Source organism: Pan paniscus, chromosome 4 (assembly GCF_029289425.2).
Source record: "Pan paniscus chromosome 4, NHGRI_mPanPan1-v2.0_pri, whole genome shotgun sequence".
NCBI classification, from domain to species: domain Eukaryota; kingdom Metazoa; phylum Chordata; class Mammalia; order Primates; family Hominidae; genus Pan; species Pan paniscus.
In genome coordinates this window covers 149375280-149389318 of record NC_073253.2, presented here as the reverse complement: position 1 = coordinate 149389318, position 14039 = coordinate 149375280, and positions in this window count along the sequence as shown.

The window sequence follows — 14039 nt, the reverse complement described above, 5'->3', positions numbered from 1 at the left end:
TTTGGGTAAATACTAAGGAACTCAATTACTGGATCATATGGTAAGGGTTTTTCTAGTTTTTCAAGAAACTGGAAAACTGGCTTCTAAAGTGATTATACCATTTTTCATTCCCACCAGCAATGAATGACAGTTTCCATTGTTCCACATCCTTGCCAGCTCTTGGTGCTGTTAGTGTTATGGGTTTTGGCCATTCTAACAGGTGTGTAGAGGTATCTCACTGTTTTAATTTGCATTTCCCTTGGCCACATGTTAGGACTTCATGAGGCTGTGTCACGGGCACGTCCCTAACCTTAGCAAAATAAACTTCCTAAATTGATTGAGACTTGTCTCAGATACTTTTTGGTTTATACAAGCAAGCACATTAAAAAGATACTCCACATCACCGGGTGCAGTGACTCACACCTGTAATTTCAGCACTTTGGGAGGCCAAGACGGGCGGATCACAAGGTCAGGAGTTCAAGACCAGCCTGACCAACATGGTGAAACCCCGTCCCTACTGAAGATACAAAAATTAGCCAGGTGTGGTGGCATGCACCTGTAATCCCAGCTACTCAGGAGGCTGAGGCAGGAGAATCGCTTGAACCCAGGAGGCGGAGATTGCAGTGAGCCGAGATCATGCCACTGCACTCCAGCCTGGGTGACAGAGTGAGACTCCGTCTCAGAAAAAACAAACAAACAAAAAAAACTCCACATCATATTTCATCAGGGAAATGCTATCTGTGTGGGAGTAGAATGGGAGGCAGGTTTTCCCTAAACAGTTCCCAGCTTGACTTTTCCCTTTGGCTTAGTGGTTTTGGGGTCCCAAAGTCTGTTTTCCTTTCACACTTGCCATGTGTGTTTTCATTCCCTGGCATATCCCCAATACCTAGCACAGTACCTACCCCAAAATAGGTGCTCAACAAACATCTGGGAAATAAATGAATCGATCAGTCAATTAATTAATAATCCTACACCCACCTCTTTAAAATCTGTATTCAGAAAACTCATTAACACTAGTCTCAATGACCCAAATTTCTATCTGCACCAGGTTGGTCATTTAACAAGGCTCAAACTTATAATACAGAGGAAGAGAAAAAAAATTCCTGGAGCTGAAATTTCCCCACCTGCACCTGGTCAGCCTCAATCAGCCTAGACTTTGCTTCTAGCTTCCTGTGTGATCTCAGACAGGTCACTCAAATTCTCTGAGCTTCAGGTTTATCATGTGTGGGTTTGTGAGTGTAATGGCAGCAGGAAGGAGAGATGTCTAGATAAACACAGAACATGGTTGTATTAAATAAAGCAGTTGAACCAGATGCTCTTTAAGGTCTTTTTTAATTTCAAAATTCTGTGACTAAATCCTGCAAGGTAGGATGGGAAAAGTGGGGGCAGACATGGAACACCACTTGGGATTCAATCCAGTTTCTGCATCTAGTGGCACTTCAACTCCTATTTTGAATGCAAAGAAAGAGTTTGCAGGATGCCTATGTAGGGGCGAAGGGAATTTCTCCCTCCCCTTCTGAAAGTTTGAGTCTTTAAGTCTCCAAAATAAACTGGTAATAGACAAACTAACAGGAGAAAAGACCTACACATTTATTAATGTACCATTTGCATGGGAGCCACACAAAATATGAAACTCAAAGAAGGGCCAGATGGTTGAAGCTTAAATACCCTCATCATAAGAGAGAATAAAGTGGGGGATATAGGCAATTTTAGAAGAAGAGTAAATGATTTTTAAGGGAGATGAATGGGCCTGGAGAACAGACAATAACCTGGGACAAAGTTCCTCAGAGGTGGTGACAAGTTATGAAAAGGCGGGGGGGGGGGGGGGGCAGAATTGCACTGTGAACAAAGGTTGTCTTATTATGCAGATAAAGTCTCTCAGGTAACCACCCTCAGAAGAATAGTTGAAAGAACAGGTGAAAAGTCTGTCTGTGTGTGGTATCCTGGGCTTGGAGACTTTTAGTTTCCTCTCCTGCAAAAGGAGCTCCTCCTCTCTGGTTAACATAGATTTCAGAGAAGGAGTCTAAGACATTAATTCCTCTACTTCTGAAGCTTATTTCTGAGGGCTGTCAGTCTCCTTAGTTCAAAGCAGTCAGCATGCAAAAGTGCCATATTTTGGGGTGTTCTTTTCTGAGTCCCAACACCTATTTGAAATGACCTCTAGATGGGAACTGCCTGTCTCCCTTTCTCTTTTTCTCCCAGACCCTACTTTGTCATTTCCACAATGAGATGCCAATTAAATCAATCCTGTCAACTATAAAGGAACGCCACTGAATCAAGACAGTAGATATCAAAAGTACCTCAAGTAGGATACACTTTGAAAGAGCAAACAGAGAAGGCCACAAATCTCAAACAAAGAATAAATATACTATGTCATTGGGTGGACCCATCTCAAACAGAGCATTAGCCAGTAGGGTCAGATACAAATATCAGGTGTATAGGGAGCCATCCTCCTCCTGGCACTGCCATGAAAGTATCAGGGCTTGGTAAACGAGAGTGCTTTCTGTTTAATTACTTTTCATTTTTGTACAAAAGAAAAAAAAGGTGTACAAAAGAAAAAAAAGGTATACAAAACACAGATAGAGAGGTAGTGGGGCACAGGACCAAAGGGGGCTTCCTAGGAGTTTGAGACTCTTGGAAGAATGGCTGCAGTCTGTGGGCACCTCTGTAAAGTAAGAGGATTGGATACTCTATAACCCGGTAGTCTGAACCTTAGCTACACATTAGAATCACCTGTGGACCATTAAAAGCTCTGGATGCTTAACCTGCATCCCAGACCAATTAAGTCAGAATCTCTGGGAGTCAGACTCAGCCATCCCTACATGATTCCAATTTGTAGCCAAGTTTGAGAGAACCACTGCTCCAACATGGCTCTCAGGGCTCTAAACTAAGGTTTCTTTTTGTCCACGCGGTAGGTCCTCTATTGTTCCACTAGGTGGCACCTTCCAGCAAACTTCAGTGGGTCCAGAGAAGTCGCTTCTAGGTCTAACTGCAAGGAATGAATTCATGAAGCAGGGCTTGGTGGTCTTTGCTGCCAACGAGGGGTCTGCACTCTTGACAAGAAGGCTGAACTTGTTTAACAACTTGCTGGTGAGTGCTGGAGCCACAGATGGTTGATTCATCTCTGTTTAAAAAGGTGAGGCTGTGCTGGGCGCAGTGGCTCACGCCTGTAATCCCAGCTACTTGGGAGGCTGAGATAGGAGAATTGCTTGAATCTGGGAGGCGCAGGTTGTGGTGAACTGAGATCGCGCCACAACACTCCAACCTGGGCGACAGAGCGAGACTCTGTCACAATAAACAAACAAACAAAATAAAAAGGTGAAGCTTGAAGAGAGATGTCTCTATCTCTTATGACTGGGTTCACCTCTTCACGGATGCACTCTGGTCTCTTCCCCCACCCCCACCCATCTCTCCAGCAGGATTGATAAACTCCTCTCAAAAGTTCTCAAGGAGCCCCATTATGTGCAGTAGTGGACACTTGTTCTTTTTATCTGGTTAGTTAACAACACCCTGATTTTCTTTGAAGATTCACCCTTCTGCATCTCAGAACTTAGCCAATCAGAGCAGTAACCCCCTTCAGCTGCAGTGATTGGTCCAGGGACGGAATCTGAACAATCGAGGTTCAATTCCGAGGCTTTTGTATAGAGGCTATCAAGAAAGTAGTGGCTTCTTCCAGCGGATTGTTGCGAGCTGGATGTGAGCCCCACCGTGAGGCGTGCATTGGACCTCTTGACTCGGCTCCTCCGCACCTTCTCCCCACCCCAGGGAGGCGGTGTAGACTACATCAGTGGGCTTCCTTGCTCTATGTTTTCCTGTTGGGTTTAGCCTTTGAGGAGCCAGGGCAGGATTTCAGAGGGAGGGAGAAGAGCCAGGTCAGAGCATTTCTTTCCCCCGCGATTCCCTTGCTGCAACTTTGCCGCAGGCTGTCTGTGTCCTCCACAAAAGTCCATGGCTCCCATCGCGCAGGCTTCTTGAAACAGTCCTCCCTTTCTAGATTCCAATAACTGCCCTTTTCCTCACCCTTCAGGGCTAGGGCTGGACATCACACGCTGTTTCTGGTCCCATGGTACTGCCCTGTCCCTCATGGTTACACTATACCCTGCCCCATTGTCCTCCTATTAAACTCTCTTCAAATGTTCCAGTGTGAGAGTGCCATTCGTTTCCTGCAGACCCTAACTCAATCAAGGGAAAAGCTTCTTGAGAATCTGAAAACAGTCCCAACACAAGGGAAAGTGGAGCTGAGAGATCAACCAGTTACCCAAGCCAACCCCTGATGTCATCCATGCCTCCGGTTCAACTCCCCTCCCACATTCAAACAATTACCTAATAATGCTGGTTTTATTGCCTAATAAATTTTAAATGTATCCCTTCCCCTCTAGGCCTATTATATGAGACATATTTCAGGTGCCTGTAAGATGAATCCCTGAGCAGAAACCTGCTACTTATAATGACTCCGTTTTCTACTTTGTAGACAGCCTCCACCCTCATTTCTGGGCTGGTCTTTGACCTATGACTTGCCTGAACTGTCCTAAGGCAAGTTCAAAAGGATGAGCTGAGCCATTCAGATTCTATCTCAGAAATTGGAATCCAGTGACACAGAGGGAAGAAGGCAGCTTGTGGTGGCCTCTGAAGGTGGCAGTTCAGGTAGCACAAGGGTGGAGATTACTCTTGGGCCACACTGAAGGAGAAGATATGGGAAGGCAGAAACCAGGAGTAACAGAGGAAGTGCTTCAGTCAAAAGAAGCCAGTGCAGCCCAAGTATGGGAGGCAGGGATGCTGAGAGAGAAAACTGAAAGAGAATCACCTTGCCTCCTGGTTTTCCAGTTCCAGTTCTGGTTTCTGGGATGCCTGACTAGACTGAAGCCCCTGCCTTGGAGTTTACGCCTTCCCTGAAGTTATGAGTGACTCTGTCACTTACGACCAAAGGAGCCCTGGCCTTGATACTTGATACTCTTGACTCAAAGTCCAAGTTGTAGCCATTACCATCTCTCGCCTGAATTGTTGTATCTCTCACTCCTAACTCCTCTGCCATTTCTGTCCTGCATTCCCTAACATTCATCCTCCCCACTGGAGTGACCATTCTGGGATGCCAACTTGCCATGTTGCTTCCCTCTGGAGGTTTATTGTCCTCACAGTAAAGTCCGAGTTGCTGGCCTTACACTTTATACAAAACTGCTAGTCGCTCATTACCTTAATAATGCTATTTCTCACCCCCATGCCTTTGCTCTTGCTGTTTCCTCCTGCAGGAATACCCTTCACATCCTCTTGTACTGATGAATTCTTACTCAGCTTCAATGCCATCTCCTCTTCCATCACTTCTTCACTTTCCCATCCAGTTTGACTAAGAACTCCTTCCTCTTTTTTTCTCATACTACTGTGTATATTCCTATTTTAGCATTATATACTAATAAAGATGAGGGTGATGATGTCAGCTAACATTTATGGACCTCTTATTACACACCAAGTGCTAACTAGCACCTTACAGATGTCATCTCTTTTAATCCTCATTGAAACCCTGTGAAGTAGTTCTTTTATTATTCCTACTTCTCAAAAGAGAAAACTGAAGCAAAGATGTCAGGTGACTTGCCCAAAATCACACAGATAGAATGTGGTCGACTCGGGTCTATTGTTCCTTTCTTTTTTTAAAAACTAACAGTTTAATTGAGATATAATTCACATGTCATACAATTAATTTACTCATTTAAAGTGTACAAGTCAATGTCTTAATATATTCACAGCTGCGTGCAACCATCAACATAATCAATTTTAGAACATTTTTATCACCACAGAAGAAACTCATACCCATTGATTACTCATTGTTTTAATGCTGCTCTTAGCAGCTGGTGTGGTGCCTAGCACATAGTATCTGTTCAACCAGCACTTGTTGAAGAATGGATAGCTACCGTATCTTAGAAGACAGGGGAAGGTGCAAGAGAGAGGCTCTTCAGGCAATGCTTCTGTCATTTCAACATCAATTAAGAGATTTGCCTGATTCTTTTGTTTATTTATTTTATACTGTTTTCCTTTCTTTCTTCTTTTTTTTTGCTCAGTCACCAGGATGATGACAAGTGACAGTACAGTGGTGTGAACAAGGTTCACTGCAGCCTTGACCTCCTGGGCTCAAGTGATCCCCCTGTCTCAGCCTGTGTAGCTGGGGCTACAGGTGCACGCCACCATGCCTAGCAAATTTTTTGATTTTTCGTAGAGACAGGGTCTCACTTTGTTGTCCAGGTCATCTCGAACTCCTGGGCTCAAGCAATCCACCTGCCTCAGACTCCTAAAGTGCTGAGATTACAGGTGTGAGCCATTACATCTGGCCCTATTTTTCTTTAGTAACAGCCCCCACTTACTGGGGGAGGTGTGTTGTAGATATAGGAGTCTGCTCTTACCATTTGCTCGGGGTTTTTTCACATCTCTGTGGCCCCAGGGAATTTCTCATCCTCACATTTGAGTTCTGGGATATTGCTGGTGATAATCTAGGTGCTGGGTATTTGATTTTGATTTTCAGTGGGAGAGAGTAAAGCCAGATTGCTTCTACTCCACCATTTTGGTGACATCACTCTCTACCACTGATTAAGTATTTTTTATGTGTGAAACCTTACAGTGTGTGATCTGTATATATTATTAGCTTATTAAGCAACAAAACCTGGAGATAGATATTATTGTATCCATAACACAAATGAGGAAATCAAATGTATTAGTTCATTTATGTTACCATAACAGAATACTGGAGACTGGGTATCTGTGAAGAAAATAGGTTTACTTTGGCTCAGGGTTCTGCAGGCTGTACAGGAAGTGTGGTGCTGGCATTCATTCCTAGTGAGGCCTCAGAAAGCTTTCAAACGTGGTAGAAGGGAAGGGGAGCTGGTGTGTCACTTGGCAAGAGAGGGAGCAAGAGACAGAGGAAGGAGGAGCCAGGCTCTTTAAACAGCCAGCTCTCTTGTGAACTCCTAACCATGGGGAGGGCACCAATCCATTCATGAGAGATCTGCCCCCACTAGGCACACCTCCAGCACTGGAGGCCATATTTTTCTTTTTCTTTTTCTTTTCTTTTTCTTTTCTTTTTTTTTTTTTTGAGACAGAGTCTCGCTCTGTCACCAGGCTGGAGTGCAGTGGTGCGATCTCTGTTCACTGCAATCTCCTCATCCCGGGATCAAGCGATTCTCCTGCCTCGGCCTCCTGAGTAGCTGGGACTACAGGCACCTGCCACCACGCCCGGCTAATTTTTTGTATTTTTAGTAGAGATGGGGTTTCACCATGTTGGCCAAGATGGTCTCAATCTCCTGACCTCATGATCTGCCTGCCTCGGCCTCCCAAAGTGCTGGGATTACAAGTGTGAGCCACTGTGCCCAGCCTGGAGGCCATGTTTCAACATGAGATTTTGAGGAGACACACATTCAAACTATATCCCCAAGACTCAGGGATTTCATTTGTCTAAAGTCAAACAACTAGTAATCAGCATCATCCTAATATTAAGTAAACAACTACTACCTTTAATAGAAGATTTAACCATGCTTAGATACTATGCTAAGTTCTTTACGAACATCACCTCATTGACTCATTTATGCATTCAACAGATATTTATTGAGTACCTACCACAAGCCAGGCATTGTAACGGATGTTAGGGATTCGGTGGTGAGCAAACAGATGTTCACCCAGGATTCACAGTCTAGTGGTGGAAAAGGCATTGTAGAAATGAGCACATGAATAACAACTACATTAGATGGGAGGAAGAAGAAAAGACCTGTTGGCTGTCAGGGGAAGATCTGGTATTAGAAGCCACTACTCCTTGAATCCACGTCCAACCTTTTGTGCAAAGTTACACTAGCGTGATTCCTCTAGGATGTTTTCCTAGTGGGACATTGGGTTTGCCAATGGCTCTCTGAGCTGCTTGTCCCTGTAGGAAGTTCCTGCCACCTACTGAATGCATGTTCATATACACACATACACTCAGTGGGAGCTACACTGCCCATGCCCTCATCTGCACAGCTTGCCTAGGGAAAAACCAATGCTGTGGGCTTTGCAAATGTCTTATCCTCAGCTGGGGGATTTGCGTTTGAAAAACACTTCTCTGTATATGGGGCTGGATCTTGCTTTTATTACATAAATGATCCTGGAGATCACTTCCTATAAATACATAGAGATCATTCCCATTCTCTTTTTCAGCTGCGAGTACTCCACAGTGTGAATGAATGAGGTTCAGTCTCCTATGGATGGACATTTGGAGTTGTTTTCGATCTCTGGCTATTAAAATAACATCATAATGAATAATCTTGTGTGCAGCTTGTTCTGTAGTGTGGAGGTGAATCTTCAGGAGAGATTCCTAGAAGTGGAAGTTGCTGGATTAAGGGATAAACACATCTTTAATTGTAAAGCTATCCTTTTGCACTCCTACAAGCGGTGTAGGAGAGTGCCTGGTTCTTCACAGCCTAGGCCCACACAATATTTTTTAAAGCATGCATTTTATATAAAAATTCACACTCCTGGTTTCTCTTAAAAATTGCAAGATCTATAAAAATTACACACACACACACACACACACACACACACACACACACTGCAAGATCTGGCAACACTAGGCCTGTTTTCCTGCATGGCAATAACAAGCTAGGGCTGAGTGGTCGCCATAGCTCTGTGGGTCTTAGACGTTTCAACTGATCCAATTCAGCCCCTTCATTGTGAAGATGAGAAAGGTCTACAGATTCATAGAGGCAGCTGAGTGGAAGTTAACTCCCAGTCTCTTGCATCAAGTGACCTCCAGAGGAAGTACAAAAGGGATGGGTAGCAAGGGAGGGTAAGTGTATAAAAGCACTGACAATTCAGCATTAAAGTTGAAATTGTTTTTAGCATTTACTGAGCTCAGTAAATACATTGCACCACACTGTAGTTAGTTAAAGTGTGACTAATCCACATACAGCAGAGTAACAGATTGGTTTCTATTTCTTCTGAGCAACCATAAAGAGGGCTAATGCCATAGCAGGAGGATCCGGGTTATGTATTCATTCATTCCCTCATTCATCAAACATGAACTGTGTGCCAGCCCCTGATCTAGGCACTGGGAATTCAAAGACAAACAAGCACTGGAACACAGGGATCCAAACACACAAGTATGGAAAAAACTTGATATAATGCAATAAGGGTTTTATTGTAGGAATGTACTACAGCCTGCTATGAAAGCCCAGAGGAAGGAACTTCTAATTCTGCTAAAGGGCACATGGAAAAGCTCACAAGGGAGGTGATGTTTGGGAGGATCCTAAAGGATGCATAGGTGTTTGCTAAGAAAAAAAAGGGACATGGGAGAGACTTTCTTGAAGATAAACAATGTTCAAAGACAGAACGTGACAGAAAACCAGCTCAAAAAAGATTTGGGCATAAAAAAGAGGAAAAGGATGACAGAAATTTACTGTCTTACTTAATTGAAAAGTCCAGGGACTTCAAGTGCAGTGAGCTTCATGTGTTTAAAGGATGCCATCAAACCACAATCTCTCTCTCTCTCTCTCTCTCTCTGTCTTTCTCTCTCAACTCTTCTTCTTACTCATGATTTTTGCCCTCAGGCAGGCCACTCTCTCCAGATGACAGGCACCTGCCAGCAGCTCTAGGTTTACATTATCCGGACAGCTAGCAATGCCAGGGGAAATTTCTCTTTCTCAATAGCTTCACTAAAACTCTCATTCCGAGTTTCACTGGCTAGGTCTGGGTCACTTGCTTACCCCCAGAGTAAGGAGTGAACTCTCACCTAAGTCTTCGAGTTCTGAGAGTAGGGCAGAATGAGTCTCAAAGGAAAATTAGAGTCCTGTGTTCAGAGGAAGGATGGATGGGTGCTGGGTAGGCAAAATCATCAGATCTGGAAACAGTGGTGGATTGAGAGTACATCTGTCTCATCAGCGATGGAGGAGAAGTTGAGTCTCAGAAAAGCAAAGTGACTTATCTATAGTCACACAGCCTGACAGCAGCAGCATCCAGGAGGAGTCCTAGTTCCCTGAATCTGAATCCCAGGACCTTCGTGCAGTGAGCATTCCCTTATCTGAGGAGGCAAAAGTGCCTTGGAGAGGGATGTGGGTGCTTCCAGGAACCCCTGGAATCACTTGCTCTGTGGCAGATCCATCAGCCTGCAGGCCCAGATGCAACACCATCTACCCCAGACAATGTGCCTGATATTTGGCCTAGGCCTCATAATAGCATTGCAACAGGTTCCTGGGCCCAGGGACTGAATGACTCAAGGGCACCAAGACCTACTTAAGGCAGTTAAGAGTGGGTGACAAGACAAACGGAAAGTAAGGAAGCAAAGTGGGGTGGTGGGAAACTGAGGCTGAAGATGGGGCAAGGAAGGGGGAGGAGCTTTGAATGGGGCAGTAAAAGAGCTGCTCAGGCCAGAAGAGTTCAGTCAATGTCCTGTTTTCTATAGTAGTCACCCAATTTGTATGTGTATTTTAAAAATTCTTTTTTGGCAGTGTGATATATGCCTAAGGTTATATAATTAAACAATGAAGAAAGCTTATAATAAAAAGCATCTGCCTTCCACCTCCTGCACCCTCGCGTATCCTGTTCCCCAGAAACCACTGATTTTCCACGGTTCTGCTTTTAGCCTTGGCTAATATTTATGGAGCACTTGTCATGTGCCAATCTCTTTGTGTACATCATTTCTTTAAGTGCTCCCCATAGCTCTATGAGGTAGGTATCATTATTATGCCCATTTTACAAATATGAAAACTAGGGAGAAGTAGGTGATGTGTTCAAGGTCACATGGCTGGTGAACAACAGAAATGGGATTTCAGCCAGGGTGTCTGACTCCAGCCACCGGAGTGTTCTTTATCATCACACTCTGGTGGTTCCTGTCAAAGCTTTATTACCTCTGTTTCTTGATTTATCGGCTAGATATTATCTATTGACTTCTTAGTATGATTGATGAGGATTTAGCTCACTTAACCCCCACCTTCTGTGCACCAATTTTAACTAGATGTGTCACAATATTTAGTTCTGTTGTGGGAAACTTTGAGGCTTTAGTTGATGCACTTAAATCTCAATTTCTAGTTCCTACTCTACACACATTTGTTGATTGGTTGTGTAGGGTCACCTGAAAGGTGGTAGGCCATCCCAATTTTTTTTTTTATATCCATCCCTATTCATTGTAGTCTCCACCTCTGTTCCAGGCACACAGCAGTTGCTTGATAAATATCTGTGCAATGGAACAAATGCAAAAAATCTTAACAGCGCCAAAGGTAGGAAATGACCAGGAAATCTCAGGCAGGCGAAGGGCATGGTAATTGCAGCCTGCAATGTCAGCCTGACTTCTTCAGAGATACAGCCTCCTGCTGAGGAGGGAACACTGAGCTATAAAATGAAAATTGAAGGAGAATCACTTCAGAGCAGCTGTCAGGAAGCACTTCCCCCAGCGGATGTGCTGAATGACCTCGCTGCAAGGTTGTCTTGGCTCGCACACCTGGGCTTATTCCACCAGCCTGCAGGGAAGCCTCCAGGGAACAACTCCAGGCAGGCCTCTGGCCATCTCCCCATTGTGGGAAACTTAGGCATCCTATTAGCATCACTTCCAAAGTGGGCTTTTTGAAAGGGGTGTCTGGTGCTGCTAACTTCTCCCATGGGCTAGGGAACCCTACCTGCCTAGGAAGAGTCCATTTGATGATGAAGGCCACCTCTTCTGCCGTAGGCTCTTTGTGCATGCTATGCCTCTGCTTGTAGCACCCTCCTCCCTTTTAGCTCCCATCCTTCTGGCTAATTCTTATTCAGCCTTTACACCTTGAGTCAGGTGCCACTGCCTAAGGGAAGACTTCCAGAACCTCCAGACTAGGCCACATTCCTTATTATGTTCTGTAAGTATTTTCTGTTTCTTACACTTAGCACAGTTGTAATTTTACAATTATTAGAGTCAATACTTGTAGAAAATTGGCCTTACCCACTAGACTGGAACCCCCATGAGGGCAGGGAGTATGTCTGATTTTCTTTACCACTGTATCTCCAGCACCTAGCACAGCACCCAGCACAGCAACCAGCACATAGTAGGTGCTCAGTAAACATTGCTTGAATGAATGAAGGAGTTCATCAAGCCCCTTTAATCAAATCGTTCATTTGTGTGAGCGTTAACCTCCTTGAAACCCAGTATATCTTTTGCATCTAAAAAGGAGGGGATGATGCTGTCTATCCTTGACCTCTCCAGTCAAGGTCGTGATTTACCTTGTGAAAATGTAGCGACTAGCCTCCCTGATGACACACACAGACTCCTGGGGCACCCCCAACCCCACCACTGCCATGCACACATTCTTTCCTTCCTCTCCTCTTCTTGCCCTCCTCTGACAATGTCACCTAGCCCTGGCTCTTCACCTTTTACCTCAGTGACACTAAGCCTTGGCTGAAGCTGAATGACCAGGGAAGCTTTTTAAACAGCTGCTCGAGTTTCTGATTCCAGAGTCCTGATAGGGGCCCAGACAAGTGTTTCCCTAAAAAATTCCTTAGGTAGTTCTGATGTGTGGCCCACTCTCTGAATTGATCTCAAAGATGTTTACTTCCCTCCAGCCACCTTCCCTGCTCCAGTCCTACCTCCCACCTCTTTTCCCCTGAGGAAAGCAGCCTCCTCCCCTGTCTCTCAGGACTCCAGGCTTGGGCTCCCCAGTCTATTCACCTTGAGGCTGTCTAACAGAAGGATCTTTCTGGGATGAAACCCTCATCATGTCACTCTTCTGCTTAAAACCTTCTCCTGCCTTCAGGAGAAAGCCCAGGTCCCTGGAAAACCTCGCAAAGCTCCGGCTTACTTCTCCAGGCACATCCCACCGCAATTGTTCCTCAGCCACCTCGTTCACACTCTGCCTCTCACATGGGAGCCATAGTCAGGGCCTGCCTGAGCTGGGCCATGTTCTTTCCTTCTTCTGGGCCTCAGCACACTGCTCCCTGTCCAGTGTTAAAGATTTATTGTTAACATAAAATAGTAAGGAAGACTTTACTCAGGGCTATTGCAATAGAGGTGTTGGAAAAGGCGAGAGAGATTGGACTCAACTCCCAATACAACGAAAATGGCGGGGGATGTGCAGGCAAGGAGCAGAGTAAGAGCTCAGTGGATGGGAAATCAGTAAGAGGAGACATTGGGGTAGGGGGATTCTTGCTAAACTGGCCTAATGAGATTCTTGCTAAAGGCAGGTCAGAGGCTTAAACATCAAGGGTGGGGGATGAGGAATTTAATCAGATCTCAAGGATGAGGAATGACTTAGTGGATTCTTTGCCAAGACTGGGCTGGGCAGACCAAAGACAAGATGGGGGCCCAGGTCAAGGCCTAGTCAAGAAGAGGGCTCAGAGGAGTCTGACTAAAGTTTGTCAAGGATAGAGACTTTGTCACCAGGAACACTTCACTGGGCTGCCTCTAGGAAGTCATCTGAGACTCCTCCACCCACAGCACCCTTCACCTGTAGATGTTAGCGCTCATCACATCCCAGTGTAGTGATCTGTTTACTTGCCTGCTCCTCTGCTTGACGATGAGCAACTTGAGGCCAGAGACTGTATCGCGAGTCCCCAAGGCCCAATGCAGTGTTTGACTCTCAGTGTTGAATGAGCACATATTGATGAGCATGACTCTCGTGGAATTGCTACTCTGCTCTGCAACAATCAGTAACTGCATTGCCTGTATCAGTGGTTCTTGGAGTTCACCATGATCAGAGTCATCGGAAGGGCTTGTTAAACATCAATGCCTGGGTCCTACCTTCAGAGTTTCTGATTCAATAGGTCAGACTGCAGCCCAAGAATTTGCATGTCTAACAACAGGTGATGCTGAAGCTGCTGGGCTTAGACTGCACTTTATTTACTTACTTATTTTTATTTGCTTATTTAGTTTTGAGATGGAGTTTCACTCTTGTTGCCCAGGCTGAAGTGCAATGGCACAATCTTGGCTTCTCGCAAACTCTGCCTCCCAGGTTCAAGCGATTCTCCTGCCTCAGCCTCCTGAGTAGCTGGGATTACAGGCATGCACCACCACGCCCAGCTAATTTTGCATTTTTAGTAGAGACAGGGTTTCATCATGCTGGTCAGGCTGGTCTCGAACTCCTGACCTCAGGCCATCT